Below are 20,257 nucleotides of genomic sequence, written 5' to 3'. Positions count from 1 at the left end.
CTAACTCTTATTCATTTACAGCATGTTAACATACTATCACCATTCGCTTTTTATGTACTAGTAACTATGCTGGTAATTTTGCTACTGATAATATGTGTACTTGTATTCTCCACCCTGCTTCTCCCCCTCCCCGCCTCCCTGCCTCACCGTAACTCCCTCCACGGCCCGCGGCTGCTTATAAGTGTTGCTAACTCTTATTCATTTACAGCATGTTAACATACTATCACCATTCGCTTTTTATGTACTAGTAACTATGCTGGTAATTTTGCTACTGATAATATGTGTACTTGTATTATCTAAGATACTACGCCTGAGAAGACGGCATTAGTAAATAAACATTTCAAATACACATGTGTTCTTCTTAACTCCATGTTCTGGTTTCTAAGAAATATATAATGACCGACTGTTCATGAGTTCCACGTATCCTGAGGTACTATAAGTTCATATTCTGGATTGTCTAAACATTGAGAGTTTGTTATATCCAATGTGACACTGTACCTAGCTTGCTAAGGAGTTTTTGATTACTAACGTGAGTTTTGGGACACCCTAATTCGCCGAGGTTCCAATCCTCTGTCCACAGTTCTGTGTGAGAACAGAAACCCTGCGACAGGGGCACCCCCGACCCTTGCTGGAGCTTCATCACACTTGCGATACAACTCCAGCAATGCGCCACCTTTACGGCACAGATACATCACGCATCTGTGCTGTTTTTGCCCCATGATGCGCCGCATTGTAAATGCAGCACACCATAGGTGACGGAACAGCGGCACAGAATGACTAACACATCCCTGGTGATGCGCCAGTCATCATAAATGTATCCCTATGCTTCTTATCTTGTTAGAGATGAACCGCCATATGTATCATCAAAGTTTTTTGCATTTCCTAAATAGCGAACTTTAAGGAATAAATAGCGATTCTTTACCATTCCTAGTTTGCGATTAGCTATTTGCTAATTACAAATTACCCATTCATTTCCTTCATTTCCATAGGGCGGTTGGACTCACTTTTAGCTCGAACGGCTGAATGGATTTCCACGAAACTTGGCAAAATTGTAGGGACTGGTAGCCCGATGTGCCTTTGCTATGTCTCAAGATATATGCTCCAGTGGTTTTTACGAAAATTAACTTTGAAAAATATATATTGGGCTACATTGGCCTATATATATGTTGGAGCCCAAATGTAGCCCAATGTAGCCCAATGAAGCCCAATGTAGCCCAATGTAGCCCAAAGATGGCCGCCAGACACACAAAAAAACAAATGTAGCCCAAATATCAGCCAGATGTAGCCCAACTATAGCCCAGTGACAGAATGACCAATCAGCTTCGCAAACGTCCGTTACGCGAAGCGGAGCGCTGTTACAGATATATATCTTTTTTTGAACGTTAATTTCTCAAAATCCACTGGAGCACATATATTGAGACCTAGCAAAGGCACATCGGGCTACCAGTCCCTAATATTTTGCCAAGTTCCGTGCAAATCCATTCAGCCGTTCGATTATTATTATTATTAATTTTTTTTGCCCCGCGGGGCCCTTTTAAAACCTCCACATCAAACCTAGGGGGTCAGCGAGGATCTACTATGCCCCCTTATAGTTATTTCCCCCTTTGTTTTCACCTCCTCTTGTCTCTCGATCCTACCGAGAGACAAGATGGCGGCCGCTACGGACTGTTTGGAATGTTGACAGACGCCGGAGAACCAATCAGCTTCGCTTCAAAAAGCTCCGTTGCGCAAAAAGTACGCGTCCTGGGACGCTGCCAGGTCCGCTGTTACAGATATATATCTTTTTTTAAACGTTAATTTCTCAAAATCCACTGGAGCACATATATTGAGACCTACAAAAGGCACATCGGGCTACCAGTCCCTACAATTTTGCCAAGTTTCGTGCAAATCCATTCAGCCGTTCGGGCTAAAAGTGAGGCCAACCGCCCTATGGAAAACTCAATGTTAAAAACACGTTTTGGGACCCCCCTTTTTTCTCGGCCCCCCCTTGACGAAACCCCCCCCCAAATTTTCAAGGGCTGCTCAGAAACAAAATGTGCCATTTTCCTGAAAATTTCAGCCAATTCCGTCCACAAACGCCAAAGTTATTAGACATAGAATTTTCAAAAATCCCATAGAGAAAAAATCCTAACTATATATACCTACTGGCGACCGCCAGTAGGTAATAATCAGCTCACTTTACCATTTGCAGCTTATAACTATTAGCCACCAGGGGTCACTACTAACCAAAAGCAGTCATTCTACTTGTAAATTGTGCCAATCGAGCAGCCTAGGATTCACCACTGCTTCATCTCATTTTCCAAGAGAATGCAGATGTAAAGTGTTTTTGATGGTACGCCTGTGCATATTGAAATATTCAGAGCATATTCTGAATTTCAGTTAACACATCAGTAAGCATTTTGGCCATCACTGAATTCAACCTTTTTTCTCAATCGGAATAGGCATGGATAATGACAGATATATTTTACAATGTTAGAAAGTACATCATTTTATTTAATTGTGTGAATAAAAGGAATCGCCTCCCCGTCGGGGAATTGAACCCTGGTCTCCCGCGTGACAGGAGGGGATACTGACCACTATACTAACGAGGACTTATTGGCATCAGTTAAACAGTGCTCACCTATTTGGGGTTAAGGCATACCCTCGATCAATTCACAGTATTGTAATAGGCAGATTTGCTGCTTTTCGTTAGGACAAGAAATCTTTTTTCCTAAATATTACAATACAGAAATTCCTAGCCAAAAACAATCAGTTTTATCAAGAAATTATTTCATTGAAATAAATATCTATCTATCGATCTGTCTATCTGGCTATCTTTCTAACTATCAATATATATATTTATATATATATATATCTATATAATCAGCTCACTTTACCATTTGCAGCTTATAACTATTAGCCACCAGGGGTCACTACTAACCAAAAGCAGTCATTCTACTTGTAAATTGTGCCAATCGAGTGGAACAGCAGCCTAGGATTCACCACTGCTTCATCTCATTTTCCAAGAGAATGCAGATGTAAAGTGTTTTTGATGGTACGCCTGTGCATATTGAAATATTCAGAGCATATTATGAATTTCAGTTAACACATCAGTAAGCATTTTGTTCATCAGTGAATTCAACCTTTTTTCTCAATCGGAATAGGCAAGGATAATGACAGATATATTTTACAATGTTAGAAAGTTCATCATTTTATTTAATTGTGTGAATAAAAGGAATCGCCTCCCCGTCTGGGAATTGAACCCCGGTCTCCCGCGTGACAGGCGGGGATACTGACCACTATACTAACGAGGACTTATTGGCATTAGTTAAACAGTGCTCACCTCCTTGGGGTTAAGGCATACCATCGATCAATTCACAGTATTGTAATAGGCAGATTTGCTGCTTTTCGTTAGGACAAGAAATCTTTTTTCCTAAATATTACAATACAGAAATTCCTAGCCAAAAACAATCAGTTTTATCAAGAAATTATTTCATTGAAATAAATATCTATCTATCGATCTGTCTATCTGGCTATCTTTCTAACTATCAATATATATATTTATATATATATATATCTATATAATCAGCTCACTTTACCATTTGCAGCTTATAACTATTAGCCACCAGGGGTCACTACTAACCAAAAGCAGTCATTCTACTTGTAAATTGTGCCAATCGAGTGGAACAGCAGCCTAGGATTCACCAGTGCTTCATCTCATTTTCCAAGAGAATGCAGATGTAAAGTGTTTTTGATGGTACGCCTGTGCATATTGAAATATTCAGAGCATATTATGAATTTCAGTTAACACATCAGTAAGCATTTTGTTCATCAGTGAATTCAACCTTTTTTCTCAATCGAAATAGGCAAGGATAATGACAGATATATTTTACAATGTTAGAAAGTTCATCATTTTATTTAATTGTGTGAATAAAAGGAATCGCCTCCCCGTCTGGGAATTGAACCTCGGTCTCCCGCGTGACAGGCGGGGATACTGACCACTATACTAACGAGGACTTATTGGCATTAGTTAACCACTTCAGCGCTAATGACAAGGGTAACTCGTCATGGACTTTCCATTGATTTCAATGGAAAGTCAATGGAAGATCATCAGGTGCCTTAGCAGCCAAGTGGTTAAACAGTGCTCACCTCCTTGGGGTTAAGGCATACCATCGATCAATTCACAGTATTGTAATAGGCAGATTTGCTGCTTTTGGTTAGGACAAGTAATCTTTTTTCCTAAATATTACAATACAGAAATTCCTAGCCAAAAACAATCAGTTTTATCAAGAAATGATTTCATTGAAATAAATATCTATCTATCGATCTGTCTATCTGGCTATCTTTCTAACTATCAATATATATATTTATATATATATATATCTATATAATCAGCTCACTTTACCATTTGCAGCTTATAACTATTAGCCACCAGGGGTCACTACTAACCAAAAGCAGTCATTCTACTTGTAAATTGTGCCAATCGAGTGGAACAGCAGCCTAGGATTCACCACTGCTTCATCTCATTTTCCAAGAGAATGCAGATGTAAAGTGTTTTTGATGGTACGCCTGTGCATATTGAAATATTCAGAGCATATTATGAATTTCAGTTAACACATCAGTAAGCATTTTGTTCATCAGTGAATTCAACCTTTTTTCTCAATCGGAATAGGCAAGGATAATGACAGATATATTTTACAATGTTAGAAAGTACATCATTTTATTTAATTGTGTGAATAAAAGGAATCGCCTCCCCGTCTGGGAATTGAACCCCGGTCTCCCGCGTGACAGGCGGGGATACTGACCACTATACTAACGAGGACTTATTGGCATTAGTTAAACAGTGCTCACCTCCTTGGGGTTAAGGCATACCATCGATCAATTCACAGTATTGTAATAGGCAGATTTGCTGCTTTTGGTTAGGACAAGTAATCTTTTTTCCTAAATATTACAATACAGAAATTCCTAGCCAAAAACAATCAGTTTTATCAAGAAATGATTTCATTGAAATAAATATCTATCTATCGATCTGTCTATCTGGCTATCTTTCTAACTATCAATATCTATATTTATATATATATATATATCTATATAATCAGCTCACTTTACCATTTGCAGCTTATAACTATTAGCCACCAGGGGTCACTACTAACCAAAAGCAGTCATTCTACTTGTAAATTGTGCCAATCGAGTGGAACAGCAGCCTAGGATTCACCACTGCTTCATCTCATTTTCCAAGAGAATGCAGATGTAAAGTGTTTTTGATGGTACGCCTGTGCATATTGAAATATTCAGAGCATATTCTGAATTTCAGTTAACAAATCAGTAAGCATTTTGGCCATCACTGAATTCAACCTTTTTTCTCAATCGGAATAGGCAAGGATAATGACAGATATATTTTACAATGTTAGAAAGTACATCATTTTATTTAATTGTGTGAATAAAAGGAACCGCCTCCCCGTCGGGGAATTGAACCCCGGTCTCCCACGTGACAGACGGGGATACTGACCACTATACTAACGAGGACTTATTGGCATCAGTTAAACAGTGCTCACCTCCTTGGGGTTAAGGCATACCATCGATCAATTCACAGTATTGTAATAGGCAGATTTGCTGCTTTTGGTTAGGACAAGTAATCTTTTTTCCTAAATATTACAATACAGAAATTCCTAGCCAAAAACAATCAGTTTTATCAAGAAATTATTTCATTGAAATAAATATCTATCTATCGATCTGTCTATCTAGCTATCTTTCTAACTATCAATATATATATTTATATATATATATATCTATATAATCAGCTCACTTTACCATTTGCAGCTTATAACTATTAGCCACCAGGGGTCACTACTAACCAAAAGCAGTCATTCTACTTGTAAATTGTGCCAATCGAGTGGAACAGCAGCCTAGGATTCACCAGTGCTTCATCTCATTTTCCAAGAGAATGCAGATGTAAAGTGTTTTTGATGGTACACCTGTGCATATTGAAATATTCAGAGCATATTATGAATTTCAGTTAACACATCAGTAAGCATTTTGTTCATCAGTGAATTCAACCTTTTTTCTCAATCGGAATAGGCAAGGATAATGACAGATATATTTTACAATGTTAGAAAGTTCATCATTTTATTTAATTGTGTGAATAAAAGGAATCGCCTCCCCGTCTGGGAATTGAACCCCGGTCTCCCGCGTGACAGGCGGGGATACTGACCACTATACTAACGAGGACTTATTGGCATTACTTAAACAGTGCTCACCTCCTTGGGGTTAAGGCATACCATCGATCAATTCACAGTATTGTAATAGGCAGATTTGCTGCTTTTGGTTAGGACAAGTAATCTTTTTTCCTAAATATTACAATACAGAAATTCCTAGCCAAAAACAATCAGTTTTATCAAGAAATTATTTCATTGAAATAAATATCTATCTATCGATCTGTCTATCTGGCTATCTTTCTAACTATCAATATATATATATTTATATATATATATATATATATCTATATAATCAGCTCACTTTACCATTTGCAGCTTATAACTATTAGCCACCAGGGGTCACTACTAACCAAAAGCAGTCATTCTACTTGTAAATTGTGCCAATCGAGTGGAACAGCAGCCTAGGATTCTCCACTGCTTCCACTCATTTTCCAAGAGAATGCAGATGTAAAGTGTTTTTGATGGTACGCCTGTGCATATTGAAATATTCAGAGCATATTCTGAATTTCAGTTAACAAATCAGTAAGCATTTTGGCCATCACTGAATTCAACCTTTTTTCTCAATCGGAATAGGCAAGGATAATGACAGATATATTTTACAATGTTAGAAAGTTCATCATTTTATTTAATTGTGTGAATCAAAGGAATCGCCTCCCCGTCTGGGAATTGAACCCCGGTCTCCCGCGTGACAGGCGGGGATACTGACCACTATACTAACGAGGACTTATTGGCATTAGTTAAACAGTGCTTACCTCCTTGGGGTTAAGGCATACCATCGATCAATTCACAGTATTGTAATAGGCAGATTTGCTGCTTTTGGTTAGGACAAGTAATCTTTTTTCCTAAATATTACAATACAGAAATTCCTAGCCAAAAACAATCAGTTTTATCAAGAAATGATTTCATTGAAATAAATATCTATCTATCGATCTGTCTATCTGGCTATCTTTCTAACTATCAATATATATATTTATATATATATATATATATCTATATAATCAGCTCACTTTACCATTTGCAGCTTATAACTATTAGCCACCAGGGGTCACTACTAACCAAAAGCAGTCATTCTACTTGTAAATTGTGCCAATCGAGTGGAACAGCAGCCTAGGATTCACCACTGCTTCATCTCATTTTCCAAGAGAATGCAGATGTAAAGTGTTTTTGATGGTACGCCTGTGCATATTGAAATATTCAGAGCATATTCTGAATTTCAGTTAACACATCAGTAAGCATTTTGGCCATCACTGAATTCAACCTTTTTTCTCAATCGGAATAGGCATGGATAATGACAGATATATTTTACAATGTTAGAAAGTACATCATTTTATTTAATTGTGTGAATAAAAGGAATCGCCTCCCCGTCGGGGAATTGAACCCCGGTCTCCCGCGTGACAGGCGGGGATACTGACCACTATACTAACGAGGACTTATTGGCATCAGTTAAACAGTGCTCACCTCCTTGGGGTTAAGGCATACCCTCGAACAATTCACAGTATTGTAATAGGCAGATGTGCTGCTTTTGGTTAGGACAAGTCATCTTTTTTCCTAAATATTTCAATACAGAAATTATTAGCCAAAAACAATCAGTATTATCAAGAAATTATTTCATTGAAATAAATATCTATCTATCGATCTGTCTATCTAGCTATCTTTCTAACTATCAATATATATATTTATATATATATATATATATATATCTATATAATCAGCTCACTTTACCATTTGCAGCTTATAACTATTAGCCACCAGGGGTCACTACTAACCAAAAGCAGTCATTCTACTTGTAAATTGTGCCAATCGAGTGGAACAGCAGCCTAGGATTCACCACTGCTTCATCTCATTTTCCAAGAGAATGCAGATGTAAAGTGTTTTTGATGGTACGCCTGTGCATATTGAAATATTCAGAGCATATTATGAATTTCAGTTAACACATCAGTAAGCATTTTGTTCATCAGTGAATTCAACCTTTTTTCTCAATCGGAATAGGCAAGGATAATGACAGATATATTTTACAATGTTAGAAAGTTCATCATTTTATTTAATTGTGTGAATAAAAGGAATCGCCTCCCTGTTTGGGAATTGAACCCCCGTCTCCCGCGTGACAGGCGGGGATACTGACCACTATACTAACGAGGACTTATTGGCATTAGTTAAACAGTGCTCACCTCCTTGGGGTTAAGGCATACCATCGATCAATTCACAGTATTGTAATAGGCAGATTTGCTGCTTTTGGTTAGGACAAGTAATCTTTTTTCCTAAATATTACAATACAGAAATTCCTAGCCAAAAACAATCAGTTTTATCAAGAAATGATTTCATTGAAATAAATATCTATCTATCGATCTGTCTATCTGGCTATCTTTCTAACTATCAATATATATATTTATATATATATATATATCTATATAATCAGCTCACTTTACCATTTGCAGCTTATAACTATTAGCCACCAGGGGTCACTACTAACCAAAAGCAGTCATTCTACTTGTAAATTGTGCCAATCGAGTGGAACAGCAGCCTAGGATTCACCACTGCTTCATCTCATTTTCCAAGAGAATGCAGATGTAAAGTGTTTTTGATGGTACGCCTGTGCATATTGAAATATTCAGAGCATATTCTGAATTTCAGTTAACACATCAGTAAGCATTTTGTTCATCAGTGAATTCAACCTTTTTTCTCAATCGGAATAGGCAAGGATAATGACAGATATATTTTACAATGTTAGAAAGTACATCATTTTATTTAATTGTGTGAATAAAAGGAATCGCCTCCCCGTCGGGGAATTGAACCCCGGTCTCCCACGTGACAGGTGGGGATACTGACCACTATACTAACGAGGACTTATTGGCATCAGTTAAACAGTGCTCACCTCCTTGGGGTTAAGGCATACCCTCGAACAATTCACAGTATTGTAATAGGCAGATGTGCTGCTTTTGGTTAGGACAAGTCATCTTTTTTCCTAAATATTTCAATACAGAAATTATTAGCCAAAAACAATCAGTATTATCAAGAAATTATTTCATTGAAATAAATATCTATCTATCGATCTGTCTATCTAGCTATCTTTCTAACTATCAATATATATATTTATATATATATATATATTCACTGAAAAAACCATAGGTTATAGACCATATATAGTTAGGAATTAGCATTTACAAAACCTTGAAAATTCACTGAAAAAACCATAGGTTATAGACCATATATAGTTAGGAATTAGCATTTAAAAAACCTTATTTTACTCACACAAAACCATTGAAATTCCATATATAGTTAGTTGCACTAACTATATATTGCGCACCCGCAATCCACTGCTGATGATGTCACATATTACATCATTCATGACATGGTCAGTGACATCACTGATGACATCACTGATGACATCTCAAATGACATCACTGATGACATCTCACTTGACATCAATGATCACATCACTGATGATATCATTCATGTGACAATACAATGCATCGCCTCACATTTTAATATAACCTCTGTTTCACCCAGTGTTAAAAACAGAGTATAATTTTTGAAACCATTGACACACCAATACTAGTTACTACATACGTACTCACTGATTCCTACGTCTACACACACATTCACTCATTCACCCATACAATCATTCATACATACAATCACTCATGTTTACAACACAATCATATGCACTCATACACCTATACAGACACTCACACTCTGCCACTCATCCATGGAGTTACTCACACACCTAGTCAGTCCTGTAAAGAATCAATCACACTTCCATTTTCTACTCTATACAGTTAAACATAGAGCACCTTACGTTTTCAACCATATACTAACACATACTTACTCTCTTATACAATCATTGATACAAGTACACATTGATCTGTACAGAGTCACACACCTCCCATCCAGCCACACACACACTCAGTCTCCCATGCAAATACTTGGGCAATCAATCAATAACCCATATAGTTACTCATATAGCTACTGATCAACACATGCAGCAGTTTACAGAACAACAGACATAATGATGCACAAATTAAGACAGTTTAGTCACTAACCCATGCACTCAGTGAGACACATTTAATCACTCACTCATACATTCAGTCATGCACCTACTAAATCCTTCGTCCAGACACTTATACATCCACTCATTCTTCAATATGTAAGACATATTTTAACTTTACAGAAACATAGTCACTGGATGTTGTCATCAGTGATGTCATCAGTGATGTCATTTGAGATGTCATCAGTGATGTCATCAGTGATGTCACTGACCATGTCATGAATGATGTAATATGTGACATCATCAGCAGTGGATTGCGGGTGCGCAATATATAGTTAGTGCAACTAACTATATATGGAATTTCAATGGTTTTGTGTGAGTAAAATAAGGTTTTTTAAATGCTAATTCCTAACTATATATGGTCTATAACCTATGGTTTTTTCAGTGAATTTTCAAGGTTTTGTAAATGCTAATTCCTAACTATATATGGTCTATAACCTATGGTTTTTTCAGTGAATTTCAATGGTTTTTTAATAGCAAATATCATAAGCTGTCGAATGTCAAGTACGTGGTAAGAATTTTTTTTTTCGTGTTTATGCACACTGATCTGCTTTGATTGCTGCCCCCCACCCCTCATTTCTATTAGGAGTACTCTCTCTTTGCAGATAGTGAAGGGTAGTTAACGCAGCCCTTTCCCCCTTTGTAATCCGTCGTGCCTGCTTCTCTCTCCATTTGATTGATTGTTCTCTTTGGTTCATTCTCTATTTACAAACAAGCACAGAGTCGCAATACTCTGTTTAGTCTTTGCAGATAGCGAAAAATCGTGTAAAAAAACAAAAGGAATCGAGCAAAATCAGTAGGCCACTAATGGGATCTCTTTTGACCTCGCTAAAATAGAAACATTAGGAACAACCTGTTGAAAATAGCAATGCGTATGTATATAAGCGGCGTTCATTTGTGTTCACAGTACCCCTTGTTGATTGTTTCAATCGAGCATTGAATTGTTCGAAGTTAATTCTCTTAACGATCTTCTCTACCTGCAAACGAGGAAGAATAGGAATATTCTATCTCCCTTTGCAGATAGTGAAGGGTAGGTAACGCAAGCCTTTAACACGTCGTACCTATTTCATTCCTCATTGATTGATTGATTGTCCGAACATTGACTGTTTGGGAATTAGTTCTTTTTGGAGGTATTCCCTGTTTGCAAATAAACGTAGGAAAATCTTTGCAAGTAGTGAAAGGGTACGTAATGCGGACCGTTCTCCCCCGTTGTAATCTGTCATGCCTATCTACTCCCCACTGATTGATGCACCTTTTTCACCCGGACCATTTACTAGAGATACGTCATCTGGCCCGACCAGAGAGCACCCCTAGTGAAAAGGACATATGCAATAATAACGAAGTGATCACTGTATCCTGTTAACAGAAACTTTACCATGAAACAACCTGGAAAGAAAAAAATAGGAAAACGAAAATCAGTAGGCCACTGATGAACATGAACTTTTATTAAACAACGAACAAAGAAACGATAACATAACGTAATGATAAAACCTATTAATGTCCTAGAAACAAGAAAACGTTAAAATATGCCAGTGGTGAGAGACCAGAAAAACAGTAAGAGAAACCAAATCACCCCTCGCTGTCCCACCGCCTGCCACGCCAAAAAAATCGATAGACTAGGGAAAATGCAAGTCAGTAGAACATCCACCCCCACTCTGGAAACTTCCAAGGTGGGGCAGGGTTCCGGCTACGCCCAGCCGGGAGCAGCCCATATAAGGCAGGTCCTGCTGCCACGCCTCGGCCAGGAGATCCTAACGTAGGGTGTAGCCGGAGGAGAGGCCGAGACCAGCGGGACCCGGCCAGGGGATTGCCTTTACAACGCTGAACAGTTGCAGGGGGGGGGAATGTCTCCTCGACCCTCCCCTCTCTCTCCCAGTCCGGCCGCGGTGGCCCTTGAGAGTTGCAGGTAGTCCCGCCACATGCTCTTCCGGTCCGACCACCAACGGTCGGGGGGCCGAGGCCGACGGGATCCGGCTGCAGCCGATAAACCAAGAAACCCGTTCATGGGGCCAGAGCCAGGGGCGTCCGGCCGACATCCACCGGAAGCCCGGCCCGAAGACGGACGGGACACTTCTTTCTTTTATAATGGCTGCGACAACACTGGAGGGGGATGTCTTGCACATGCCTCCGACCCCCCCCTCGTCCTCATCGCCTGGTCCGGCCATAACAAATCTCAAGCGAGACGCCGTGGGGTGCACTGGGAGGGAGAGACGGTGCGAACAGGCCTCTCCCGCCTCCCCAGGTGGAGGCTTCCCAGCTGCACCCTCAGCGCTCCAGGCGGTGGCATCCTAACAACTACAGTGCTGCACAGTTTCGGAACGACCTAGATAACGGTTCTTCCACTGTGGCCATGCTGCAACGCCTCGCCCGGCAGGGTGGAGCCCGTCCGCTCATGTGACCCCGCGATCGCCGGTAGCTGCCGAACTCTCAAAATGGCGGTCGACCTGGCAAGAGCGGGCCCAACATAAAGAAATGGCCCGGTCACTGGTTGACTCCACCACCGTAGTCCTCCACGACCTTGAAGATTCTAGAGGAGCCGCGGGAGTCTCCGACCCCCGATGGGGAATGACTGCCATGATCGCCCGTGGAGTGACGAAACTGTATCCGCGGGACGTCGGCGCTCCCATGCTGGCGCCAGCCTCACTTTGAATTACTACAATCCTGCAGACCTTACTTCCGGTGAAAGCACAGTGTGACCCGGTAGGAAAAATTATTGCACCCCCTCCCCTTTTTGACTGATAGTTCAAACCACCGATCCTTTCCTTTGCCCTTTTAACGGAACTTTGGACTGCCTCCCCCTCTTTTACATTTTCTAGAGAAAACAAAACATTAACCACTACATTAGCATAGCAGTTGACACCAGAACTATTTTCAAATTGAAAACCAACAACATCTTCAACAGAATCCTTTTTGTTTCTGCTGTGACCCTGCTACAGCACAGGCATTGTCCCCAGCAGTAATTCTGCAATGCCGGTAAGAATAGCTGTGGTGCCTACTGGACTCACTCACCCCCGCGGCGCCCCACGCCGTTTTTTGCTGGGCGGCAACTTACTAGACATCACTTTCGTGCCATCTAGATTTCAGCGCGTTCTGCTGCCTTGGAACTATTCGCACAACAGACCGCTACTGACAAGAATATTTCATTATTGGTGCTGTCAATTTCAATAAATCTATTGGATAATTAAAAAGAAATTGCCACGGTCTCTTCGTTGTTTAAATGTTTTTACTGTTTTTGTTTTGTTGTATATATTTATATGTTATTAAAGTTTTATATTCCTACTACTTTGTTGGAGTGCTATATATTTTTAATGTGACACATAATTGTAAAAACTTTGATGTACAAAGAGTCATTCCTGGAATCTTCCGCTTCAGGCTCGGTCCCCTCCCCAATCACAATACAGGATGGTTTTCAGATAGTAGGAACGCGTGTGCTGTGACGGATCACATCGGGTGTGGGCCTTGATCTACTATAACTCCTTTGAAGAGGGGTGATTCTTTACAGCTGGGGCCATAAACTACATCTGCAGGGCTAGCTGATAGCCTAGGACAGGCCTGGACATTCGGACACAGAGGAAGAGGAGTGTCAGAGGGTGCGGTAGTGAATAGGGCGAAAGGGAGGTGTCGGGCGGGCACAGGGTGTGATTCTCAGGGAAGAGCAGCGCAGATGGGGGAAGGTTTATTGCCCATGCATAAGACAGAGAGCGGTGGTGACCAGTGCCTGGGGGAGATGCTTACGAGGGTGAGGAGCCATGCTACGAATCGACAGCGTGCAGAGAGTGGGTCTGGTCAAGACATCTAAAATGGCTGCCGTGCACGACAAAAGTGTGGCATTTCAAAAAAGGCAAGATGGCGCAGACAATGTTTTTCAACACTTCCTCATTTCCTTCGAATCGAACGTTAACAGACGTTGGGGCATATTACCAAAGTTAAGCGATATTTATCGCTAACGATGCTTACCAACCAATTTTTTACCACTAAACATCGTCAGAAATTATCGAAGATAAACCTTACTATTATCAAGGTTTATCGCAAATGCGATAATAAACGGCCGCAATGCATGAATATCGCTAAAAAGTCAGCGATATTCATGCATTACCGAGCTAATACTCTTAGCCATGTTATCCACCTCCCATTGGATAACATGGCTAAGAACTGCTCAGGGCAGGTGTTACTTTTTGGAGATATTCGCGCTTAGCGCGAATATCTCCAAAAGTTGGTAATAGGAGATAGATATCTTGCATGTTGTAATGCAAGTTATTGTGGTATATGGAACTCATACCATAATCTCTCAGGAAAGCAGAAACTGATCCTTTTGGGACCGCCTAAAAAGGCCTAGGGGGTGAGGAGTACTCTACTTTGCCCCCTTTTCACGTTCCGAACTATTTTATTTTACTCTCTTCTGTAATTACACAAAATACCAGCGATAAGATGCATCGGAGACACACAGTGAGAGAAAGGAGGCCGGAGATGAAGAAGACATGTCAAATACACATTGGAGATAATATAGTGGCAGAAGGGAAGTAAATATGAGTAAACTTACCATGTAACATAAAAATGTTGCACTCTATACTATAAGTCTCATTTTATACTACAATCACTTCGCTACAACCTCATAAATTAAAAATAAAAATAAATAATGTCTCAAACAATTTTTGATTTCTAAATATAAATTTATTCTTCAGAATTTTCTAAATTTGAAACAACTAGTAACATGTCCTCATCAGTAATTTCCTCTTCAATCATCTCATCTGGAATCTCCTCATTAAAAGTCTGCAATGATGATTCTTGTAACTCTATGGTCTCCAAACACTCGATAAATTCGCCATCAAGAGATTGATCAAAAAAATCATTCAAGTCATCTCCTCCTTCTGACAATATTTCATTATTGGTGCTGTCCATTTCAATCAATGTAGTGGAATCATTCAAGTCATCTCCTCGTGACAATATTTCATTATTGGTGCTCTCAATTTCAATCAATGTAGTGGAATCATTCAAGTCATCTCCTCCTTGTGACAATATTTCATTATTGGTGCTGTCCATTTCAATCAATCTAATGGAATCATACAAGCCATCTCCTCCTTGTGACAATATTTCATTATTGGTGCTCTCAATTTCAATCAATGTAGTGGAATCATTCAAGTCATCTCCTTGTGACAATATTTCATTCTTGGTGCTGTCCATTTCAATCAATCTAATGGAATCATACAAGTCATGTCCTCCTTGTGACAATATTTCATTATTGGTGCTCTCAATTTCAATCAATGTAGTGGACAATTCAAAAGAAATTGCCACGGTCTCTTCATTGTGAGCCATTTTATTTTGAAATTGCTTGCTGTAAATTGCAGAAAAAAATAATCACTTTCATTTATCGTTTTTAGTAATACATAATATAAAACTAACTTCATCAAGTATTTAGTATAACAGAAGGACTGCAAATAAATAACAGAAAACATTTTTCAAATTATCTTCAAGTGTACAACATAGTTCCCCTTACAAATTAACAACTCACCTTTTTAAAAGTAGCAGAAGTGTTAGTACTGTGTAAATCAAACACCAGAAATTCACCACCAAAAATTCCTCACAAATGTACCTCAGACAGTAGTATCACAAAATGGCTGTGGTTTCCTCTCATTTGACATATATACATAACCAATTAACTTTCATCACACACAAATACAAAACCAAAGTAACATTTTAATTGGTTCTAAATTTCAACACTTTCAAATGTGTTTTCCCCATGCAATTTTCCATAGGACATTTACATACGTCTACAGCCTGAATGGCTGAACGGAATTACACCAAACTTGGCAAAATGGTACATCAAACCTAAGAGGTCAGGAATGATCTACTATGCCCCCTTATGGTCATTTCCCCCTTCGCTTTGGCCTCCTCTTGTCTCTCAATCCTACCGAGGGACAAGATGGCGGCCGCTACGGACTGTTTGGAATGTTGACAGACGCCGGAGAACCAATCAGCTTCGCAAAGCTCCGTAACGCGAAAAGTACGCGAAGCGGAGCGCTGTTACAGATATATATCTTTTTTTCAACGTTAATTTCTCAAAATCCACTGGAGCACATATATTGAGACCTAGCAAAGGCACATCGGGCTACCAGTCCCTAATATTTTGCCAAGTTTCGTGCAAATCCATTCAGCCGTTCGATTATTATTATTTTGTTTTTTTTTTGCCCCGCGGGGCCCTTTTAAAACCTCCACATCAAACCTAGGGGGTCAGCGAGGATCTACTATGCCCCCTTATAGTTATTTCCCCCTTTGTTTTGACCTCCTCTTGTCTCTCGATCCTACCGAGAGACAAGATGGCGGCCGCTACGGACTGTTTGGAATGTTGACAGACGCCGGAGAACCAATCAGCTTCGCTTCACAAAGCTCCGTTGCGCGAAAAGTCCGCGAACCAGAGCGCTAACCGGTCCGCTGTTACAGATATATATCTTTTTTTAAACGTTAATTTCTCAAAATCCACTGGAGCACATATATTGAGACCTACAAAAGGCACATCGGGCTACCAGTCCCTACAATTTTGCCAAGTTTCGTGCAAATCCATTCAGCCGTTCGGGCTAAAAGTGAGGCCAACCGCCCTATGGAAAACTCAATGTTAAAAACACGTTTTGGGACCCCCCTTTTTTCTCGGCCCCCACTGGACGAACCCCCCCCAAATTTTCAAGGGCTGCTCAGAAACAAAATGTGCCATTTTCCTGAAAATTTCAGCCGATTCCGTCCACAAACGCCAAAGTTATTAGACATAGAATTTTCAAAAAACCCATAGAGAAAAAATCCTAACTATATATACCTACTGGCGACCGCCAGTAGGTAATATCTATATAATCAGCTCACTTTACGATTTGCAGCTTATAACTATTAGCCACCAGGGGTCACTACTAACCAAAAGCAGTCATTCTACTTGTAAATTGTGCCAATCGAGTGAAACAGCAGCCTAGGATTCTCCACTGCTTCCACTCATTTTCCAAGAGAATGCAGATGTAAAGTGTTTTTGATGGTACGCCTGTGCATATTGAAATATTCAGAGCATATTCTGAATTTCAGTTAATACATCAGTAAGCATTTTGTTCATCAGTGAATTCAACCTTTTTTCTCAATCGGAATAGGCAAGGATAATGACAGATATATTTTACAATGTTAGAAAGTTCATCATTTTATTTAATTGTGTGAATAAAAGGAATCGCCTCCCTGTCTGGGAATTGAACCCCGGTCTCCCGCGTGACAGGCGGGGATACTGACCACTATACTAACGAGGACTTATTGGCATTAGTTAAACAGTGCTCACCTCCTTGGGGTTAAGGCATACCCTCGATCAATTCACAGTATTGTAATAGGCAGATTTGCTGCTTTTGGTTAGGACAAGTAATCTTTTTTCCTAAATATTACAATACAGAAATTCCTAGCCAAAAACAATCAGTTTTATCAAGAAATGATTTCATTGAAATAAATATCTATCTATCGATCTGTCTATCTGGCTATCTTTCTAACTATCAATATATATATTTATATATATATATATATATCTATATAATCAGCTCACTTTACCATTTGCAGCTTATAACTATTAGCCACCAGGGGTCACTACTAACCAAAAGCAGTCATTCTACTTGTAAATTGTGCCAATCGAGTGAAACAGCAGCCTAGGATTCTCCACTGCTTCCACTCATTTTCCAAGAGAATGCAGATGTAAAGTGTTTTTGATGGTACGCCTGTGCATATTGAAATATTCAGAGCATATTCTGAATTTCAGTTAACACATCAGTAAGCATTTTGTTCATCAGTGAATTCAACCTTTTTTCTCAATCGGAATAGGCAAGGATAATGACAGATATATTTTACAATGTTAGAAAGTTCATCATTTTATTTAATTGTGTGAATAAAAGGAATCGCCTCCCCGTCTGGGAATTGAACCCCGGTCTCCCTCGTGACAGGCGGGGATACTGACCACTATACTAACGAGGACTTATTGGCATTAGTTAAACAGTGCTCACCTCCTTGGGGTTAAGGCATACCCTCGATCAATTCACAGTATTGTAATAGGCAGATTTGCTGCTTTTGGTTAGGACAAGTAATCTTTTTTCCTAAATATTACAATACAGAAATTCCTAGCCAAAAACAATCAGTTTTATCAAGAAATGATTTCATTGAAATAAATATCTATCTATCGATCTGTCTATCTGGCTATCTTTCTAACTATCAATATATATATTTATATATATATATATATCTATATAATCAGCTCACTTTACCATTTGCAGCTTATAACTATTAGCCACCAGGGGTCACTACTAACCAAAAGCAGTCATTCTACTTGTAAATTGTGCCAATCGAGTGGAACAGCAGCCTAGGATTCACCACTGCTTCATCTCATTTTCCAAGAGAATGCAGATGTAAAGTGTTTTTGATGGTACGCCTGTGCATATTGAAATATTCAGAGCATATTATGAATTTCAGTTAACACATCAGTAAGCATTTTGGCCATCACTGAATTCAACCTTTTTTCTCAATCGGACTAGGCATGGATAATGACAGATATATTTTACAATGTTAGAAAGTACATCATTTTATTTAATTGTGTGAATAAAAGGAATCGCCTCCCCGTCGGGGAATTGAACCCTGGTCTCCAGCGTGACAGGAGGGGATACTGGCCACTATACTAATGAGGACTTATTGGCATCAGTTAAACAGTGCTCACCTCCTTGGGGTTAAGGCATACCCTCGATCAATTCACAGTATTGTAATAGGCAGATTTGCTGCTTTTCGTTAGGACAAGAAATCTTATTTCCTAAATATTACAATACAGAAATTCCTAGCCAAAAACAATCAGTTTTATCAAGAAATTATTTCATTGAAATAAATATCTATCTATCGATCTGTCTATCTGGTATCTTTCTAACTATCAATATATATATTTATATATATATATATCTATATAATCAGCTCACTTTACCATTTGCAGCTTATAACTATTAGCCACCAGGGGTCAATACTAACCAAAAGCAGTCATTCTACTTGTAAATTGTGCCAATCGAGTGGAACAGCAGCCTAGGATTCACCACTGCTTCATCTCATTTTCCAAGAGAATGCAGATGTAAAGTGTTTTTGATGGTACGCCTGTGCATATTGAAATATTCAGAGCATATTATGAATTTCAGTTAACACATCAGTAAGCATTTTGGCCATCACTGAATTCAACCTTTTTTCTCAATCGGAATAGGCATGGATAATGACAGATATATTTTACAATGTTAGAAAGTACATCATTTTATTTAATTGTGTGAATAAAAGGAATCGCCTCCCCGTCGGGGAATTGAACCCCGGTCTCCCGCGTGACAGGCGGGGATACTGACCACTATACTAACGAGGACTTATTGGCATCAGTTAAACAGTGCTCACCTCCTTGGGGTTAAGGCATACCCTCGAACAATTCACAGTATTGTAATAGGCAGATGTGCTGCTTTTGGTTAGGACAAGTCATCTTTTTTCCTAAATATTTCAATACAGAAATTATTAGCCAAAAACAATCAGTATTATCAAGAAATTATTTCATTGAAATAAATATCTATCTATCGATCTGTCTATCTAGCTATCTTTCTAACTATCAATATATATATTTATATATATATATATATATATCTATATAATCAGCTCACTTTACCATTTGCAGCTTATAACTATTAGCCACCAGGGGTCACTACTAACGAAAAGCAGTCATTCTACTTGTAAATTGTGCCAATCGAGTGAAACAGCAGCCTAGGATTCTCCACTGCTTCCACTCATTTTCCAAGAGAATGCAGATGTAAAGTGTTTTTGATGGTACGCCTGTGCATATTGAAATATTCAGAGCATATTCTGAATTTCAGTTAACACATCAGTAAGCATTTTGTTCATCAGTGAATTCAACCTTTTTTCTCAATCGGAATAGGCAAGGATAATGACAGATATATTTTACAATGTTAGAAAGTTCATCATTTTATTTAATTGTGTGAATAAAAGGAATCGC

At 39.1% G+C, this 20,257-nt stretch overlaps 3 non-coding genes across 3 annotated transcripts; all 3 read right to left on the bottom strand.

Moving 5' to 3' along the window:
* Positions 1-7,551: 7,551 nt before the first annotated feature.
* TRNAD-GUC (transfer RNA aspartic acid (anticodon GUC)) lies at positions 7,552-7,623 on the bottom strand. Its single transcript has one exon. It is a non-coding gene; the product is annotated as a tRNA-Asp (tRNA).
* Positions 7,624-8,965: 1,342 nt separating this feature from the next.
* TRNAD-GUC (transfer RNA aspartic acid (anticodon GUC)) lies at positions 8,966-9,037 on the bottom strand. The gene has a single exon. It is a non-coding gene; the product is annotated as a tRNA-Asp (tRNA).
* Positions 9,038-19,549: 10,512 nt separating this feature from the next.
* On the bottom strand, positions 19,550-19,621 carry TRNAD-GUC (transfer RNA aspartic acid (anticodon GUC)). Its single transcript has one exon. It is a non-coding gene; the product is annotated as a tRNA-Asp (tRNA).
* Between the last annotated feature and the right edge of the window lie 636 nt (positions 19,622-20,257).

This window comes from Lissotriton helveticus, chromosome 1_2, assembly GCF_964261635.1.
Source record: "Lissotriton helveticus chromosome 1_2, aLisHel1.1, whole genome shotgun sequence".
Lineage (NCBI taxonomy): Eukaryota > Metazoa > Chordata > Amphibia > Caudata > Salamandridae > Lissotriton > Lissotriton helveticus.
This window is presented reverse-complemented; position numbering and strand designations above follow the sequence as displayed.